Raw genomic sequence first — 5,981 nt, forward strand, 5'->3', positions numbered from 1 at the left:
CGTGACCAAAAACAAAGCTTGAAATAGTTTGAACAGACAGATGCTGGCACACACTGACTGAGGTTTCAAGCGACTGATAATACCACATACTGTGCTTATCTTTCTTCAGCAATGAAGCTGCAAGGAAAAGACAACAGCAGAGAAGAAAGCTGCATTTTCTGGAGTCAGTGTCCTCGTCTCTCCTTTTTGGTGTTTGCACATGTTCTTTTGTCTTCAAGAAAATAGGATCCACTCTTCGTAACAAAAGCAACTGCAAGGGCCCAGGTAACTTTCCCTCTTGGTCCTCCTGTCCTCCAGGAGACGTTTGGGCCTTCTCTTCATCTCATCAGACTGCTGAATTGGGGGCATCTCCTTTTTTTAAAAACAAAAGAAAGGTAAAATAACACTTTTTAATGCCAGTGAGTGTCTATGAGAGGTCAAGGCCAATCATGGATCTTGTTTAGCTACATAGCATTGCTTAGTGACCAAGCCAAGTTACCACTTGCAACTCCCTGTAGCTATTTATTCCCTACCACTAGCAGGGCAGAAAAGGCAAGTGGCAATGGGCATCATGGCAGTTTTAAGCACACTATGGGCAGGGAGTGGCTGCACCTGCTCCATGGCACAGCTTCTCTAGGAACCTGTCCTGACATTGCTCCTAGTACCACCTGCGTGCAGCCTGCCTTGCCACCCAGATGGCGGCAATAAATGCTACCCCCAACACAGCCCAGCATTGTTTCCCATTGGCTTGTCCACCTCTGCTCTGTGTTTTATCCAAGGTCACAGCTCCAGGCGAGCAAGTATTTGCAACCCTTCCCTGGCTATTTGCAGGAGATTGTTTTTTGCTGGAAACAAATCTTGTCAGGGTGTTAATTGACCTCCTTTCTAGTGTTTATTATCTTAATCTTCTCCTCCACCGTTTACAGAAAGGAGGTGTTTGATGCAATAGGTATCGCTTGCTTTGCAATATCTATTTCTGGATTTCTGGAGTTTCTGGAGGCAAAGCTGATATTATCCTTAAGCTTTCCCTGTAGCATCTGCTCTTAACAAATATGAGCAATTTGCAGATTGAAGCCAACCTCCCCAGCAAGGTGGGAGGGTTACTCTCTCCTTTCCAGGTGGCTGCTGCAGTCTGGCAGCGATCGATAGACACAGGGCCATGAAATGAAGCTTCGCGGAGGAGCTGGAGAACTGCCTGCAGGTGGGACCGGTTGGTTGGTGGTTGATTTTGCTGCTGCAGAAAACAAGGGAGATCTCCTCGTGTTGCTGCGCCCTCTCCCCTGCCTCCTGCTGCTCTTTCCCTCTGACCGCTAGACACCCAAAATACTTTTTCAAATCAATATGATGCTACTTCATCAGGAACGGTAGTAAAATGATATTAAACAATGTGTTTAATAAGCAGCGAACAAGATCAGAGCTGACTGTGCAGCTGTGAGGCCTTCTTTAGGTAGCAAGAAGAAAACAAAAATATATGGAATAAGGTTAGTTAACTTCGTCCGCCTAAATGAACATTATAAGGACAAATATTCTGTTCACATGTACCCTTTCAGCAGCATGTTTAATTTGTTAAGCCCAAGTGGATTCATAAAGTGAGCCCCTTTATCTTCATTAAAACTGATGAGAATGAATTGCAAGATGTGGCATTATTATTCTGGCGTGATTCATTCCGTGCGCAAGCCTCTGAAGCATTAAAGAGCGCAAATAGGCTGCAGCACGGCCACGTTGGGTTCTGCCATTGCTGCCTTGACAAACCTGAGCCACTCTCTCCCTCACCTCAGGATACATTAAAGTAATGGAAGTCCAGCAGCACTGGCAGTCAAAAAAAAAAAAAAAAAAAAAAAAAGGCACGAAGCTCTCTCATTTAAGGGGGAATTAGAGGAACTGTTTTTCTGTTTCAAAAAGAGACTGCCACAAACCCAGCAAGCGGATGCCGAAACAGCTCTTCAGCCTTTGCAAAATAATGTTTCATGTTCCTCATTATATGACAAAATAGGTACTTAATTTTTGAAACCGCTCTTTCTAGGCTTACAAGGATTTTAATTAACATTTTCTTCATTATAAAGAGACAGAGCTGTGTCACTTCTTGCTCTCAGATTGCCTGTAGTATGTACCTTTCTTTCGGTGTCTCTCTCTCCCTCGCACTGACATTGCTTCCAAAGCGTTTCAAGGCTTTCTGAGAAAGCTCATTACTTGGGCCATCAGTCTAAATTAGGCCAAAAAAGAAATTTAAGAATAAGCAAAGCATGTAGACAGACTGCTCCAGCTAGCGGGTGCCTGCGTGCTGGGCAAAGCATCCTTGAAGCTCATAGGCAAACCATAAGCCTTTCTTTATATAGCAGAAGAACCAGTGAAAGTCTTACAGGAAACAGTAATGGCCTGTCAACAATGATGCTATGTATCACGGCTTCAGGAAATGGCATTCACAGGACAGTTCAGGGATCTGCATTGTGTGGACATGAGAGCAAACCGCTATAGCTGAAGGAGGAGACAGCTTCTAGCCAACCCTTGCTTTCCTGGCAAAACCCTTTGGTGAAACCCCACGTGACTGCCAAAGCCCTTAAACAGAAAAAAGAGTCCACCAAGCACTGTGATGCTTGGTTTCAGCTGGGCACCAGGAGCTCACCATCAGCAGGACAGCCTCACCTTGCCAAGTATGTGACCCCAGCAGTAAATTATTTCTGCCTTCTGGGACACCGCTATGGCCTGGTCACCTGAAGTATCTTGAAAGAGTTTGATCTGATATCTCAACAGGAAAATAGCCTCACCACTATTAGTTCAGTGCTGCAGCCACTCCCACCTCTGGCTTTCTTGAGATGAGATTGAGTTCAGGAACAGGTGTCCCAGAAATGTACTAAATGCGCTGCACCTATAGACTATATTAGACCTGCTATATTACAGCATCATCACATCACATCCATAGCCTTACACAGGCATGAGCAGAGTGATTGCATTTACGAAGACTTCTTCTCTTGGCCAGAAATACTTATTCCCAAACTCTGAATCAGATCACAATCGTGGCATCTCGAATCAAACTATGAACCCATAATCAACAGCTCTGTGTACTTTCTAGCCAAGGGTCCAAATTGATTATACACTCCTTCATTCATCAATCATCTCCTTTTGTTAGACATGTTGCATTGAGATACTCTGAGTGAAGGCCAGGGAGAAATTAGGTGTGCGTTGAGTTTTGAACATGATCCATACATACTGATTTCCCAGAAGAAGCACTCACCCAGCAGCAGTGCTATTGGAGACACCATTCTGCAACTCAGCAAGCCGATGCCATCCCTCCCACCCTGGATTTGGGTATAGAGAGGGTGAATTCCTCAGGCATTAGGGAAGCCGTGGTCCAGCTTGCCTCAAGGATTAAATTCAAGACCCTGCAGTGCTGAGCACAGGGCCCTCACCTGATATATTTTCAGACTGTAGCTGCTCCTTCAGCTGCTCACAGACATAGCATGAAACAAAGCCACAGTGGGCTTTGGCAGAAGTCTAAGGAAAATGTGGCTGTAAGGGAAGCGCGGTAGTGGAGAGCCTGGAGATGTGTCCATACTCCACGTTTCCCCAAGAAACACACCAACATTACTGTGTACTGGAGGTGCAGCTGTTCCTGTGGGTCCATAAGTCTCAGTGAGCAGAAATAAATCCAGTGCCTCTGAGGCTTTTGTTCACCTTGCTGTTGAGAAGGCAGGTGTCCCCACCAGATCCTGGTAATCAGATTTTGACTAGCTCCTCCATACGTTTCTTTTTCCTTCTCCATCAGTTTTGTTAAACTCCAGTCAGTTGCTGCTTATCCATGTGCATCTCACTGATGCACACTGTGACATCTGTTTAATGTGCTGTCAAGGAAGGACAGGGAGCGAAACAATCCCAGCATATTGGTTATTAGTTCTTCAGGAGCTAAAGGCTCTTCCTGACATTTCGATGACAGGAGGAGACAGCTCTGTCCTTCTTCAGTGGGACTTATAAATATGGATATGAGGAAAACTTCAGAAACAACGGGCGGGGAGAAGTGAACAGGCTTGCTCTGTCCTCGGGACAGGCACTTGCTTTGCTGGGTGTATTAAATCTGTAAATAGATGTACATAACCAGGGCAAGGCTTTTCCTCCATTGTTGGAGAATGGCTTGCAGAGAGAAGGCCATAGCTCCCTGCAGAAGCTGATTGCAGCCACCTGAGGTAAACAGAGGAAAAAACCCAGGGTACAGTGATGCTAACAGGGACTGTTGTGAGAACCAAGAGATAAGTTGGAGCACATTATGACCTTGGGGGTGAGAGAAAAACCAGCTCTGGGAGGGAAGCAGGTTCACAGCAAGAAAGATGTTTATGCATACCAGAAATGCCACAAGGGGCTGGGATATTATGTGACCTTTTAGATGTACCCAATGGCTGAGATATTATAATATAGTTTCTTAAATGTATCCAATAGAGTTACAAGTAGTGTATTGTAGACTGCTTATAAAAGGTGTGATTTCTTTCAATAAAGTTGAAGCTTGCTCTATCATTCACATTGAATCGGCTGCTTGCTTCCTCCGCCCGCTGCACTCCGTGTGTTCTCTTTTTAAAACAACGGGTAGACAAACCAAACTATCATTTGGGTGTTTGGCCACCTCATAACTCCTTAGAAAGAGATTTGCACATTAAAATCTCTTGTCTCTGCTGGAAAACTTGCTTGTAGCTTCTCCGCTGGTACCTCTGGGCAAAGCTGGGTGCAGCCCTCAGGCATCAAGTTAGAGATGAAGGTCTGACGATGCCATGTCCATCTGCAGAAGGATACCGAGTGGCTGATGGGACAGTGGGGAGCGCAGAAACCTCCCGTCCCCCAAGGCAAAAGAGCAGGTAGGCACGCAGATTAAATTACAGAAATTAATAGTTAGCTCACTGAAAGACCTAAAGGCAGCACACAGTACATGCAGGGAGAAGACCATGCTGGGGAGTTTTAATTAAACTAAGCAGCTTGCAGAATAACATTGTGAAAAACTGGATAAAGAAATGCCCGGTGCCAAGAGTTATTACCATAAACCCTCACCTGGCATCTCACCAGGGATGCTCTCCTTTCCCTGCTGTTGCAGAAAGCCCAGCTCATAATCCCCCTGGACAGCTGATTTACAATGCAAAAGATCCCACACCAGGCGGTGGATGAGAAAAGGGGTTACCAGAAGGGATCCCTGCTCGGGGCTGGGAGAGGGAGCGCAGCATGACCAAGGCACCCAGCTTTCCTCTCATTGCTCCGGCCCTGGCTGATGGCAAGGGCTTTCAGCACTCGCGTGCCCCTGGCTGGGAGCAAGGAGCCAGAATCACTCCATCTTGGATTTTGGAGCTTGAAGAGACAATTTTTTTTGAGACTGTCTCCTTTCAGACAGCACAGCTCAGCTCTCTCCAGATTTTGTATAATTTTCGTGCCTGGGTTTTTTCTGGGCGATGATGTGGCATTTGCATGGCACCAGCATTTTTGCTGCCTTTTCTTTGCCAGCTTTCTGAAGATGGGTGCTCTTGCTCTGATTCACTTTAGAGGCCCAGTTTGAAAAATCTGGGCATTGGCTTTGCTGCCATGTCAATACATTTTATGGTTGCCACTGAAAAAGGGATTTTCATTTGGAAGCTTCCTCCTTTGCTTATATAAAGTGTGTGTGGGGGGGGAAATCCACAATTCTTACAAATAAAACCTATGGTGTAAAATAAACACACACATTCACATGTGATTCCCCTTTAGTACTTATCTATAATTTAGCAGTGAACTTGGTGCTTTACACTACAGCACACTGCAGCTCCTGAGTGAGCCTGTGGATTATGTGATTCCTCATAGGTGGAACTGGACACATGAATGTTTGAGACAAGCCTAAAAAATCAGTGGGTGGATCAATTCAAGTGAACATTTTACCTCTGCCGCAGCCACAATGCACCATCCACCCCAGCTCATGGTGCCCTGACTGCTGGGGAGGATAATCCAGGATACTGACACAGGTAGCTGGAGTGAGGATTTGCAGAGGACGGGGTTCAAAA

This window comes from Athene cunicularia, assembly GCF_003259725.1.
Source record: "Athene cunicularia isolate RWA chromosome 3 unlocalized genomic scaffold, athCun1 chr3_part1, whole genome shotgun sequence".
NCBI lineage: Eukaryota > Metazoa > Chordata > Aves > Strigiformes > Strigidae > Athene > Athene cunicularia.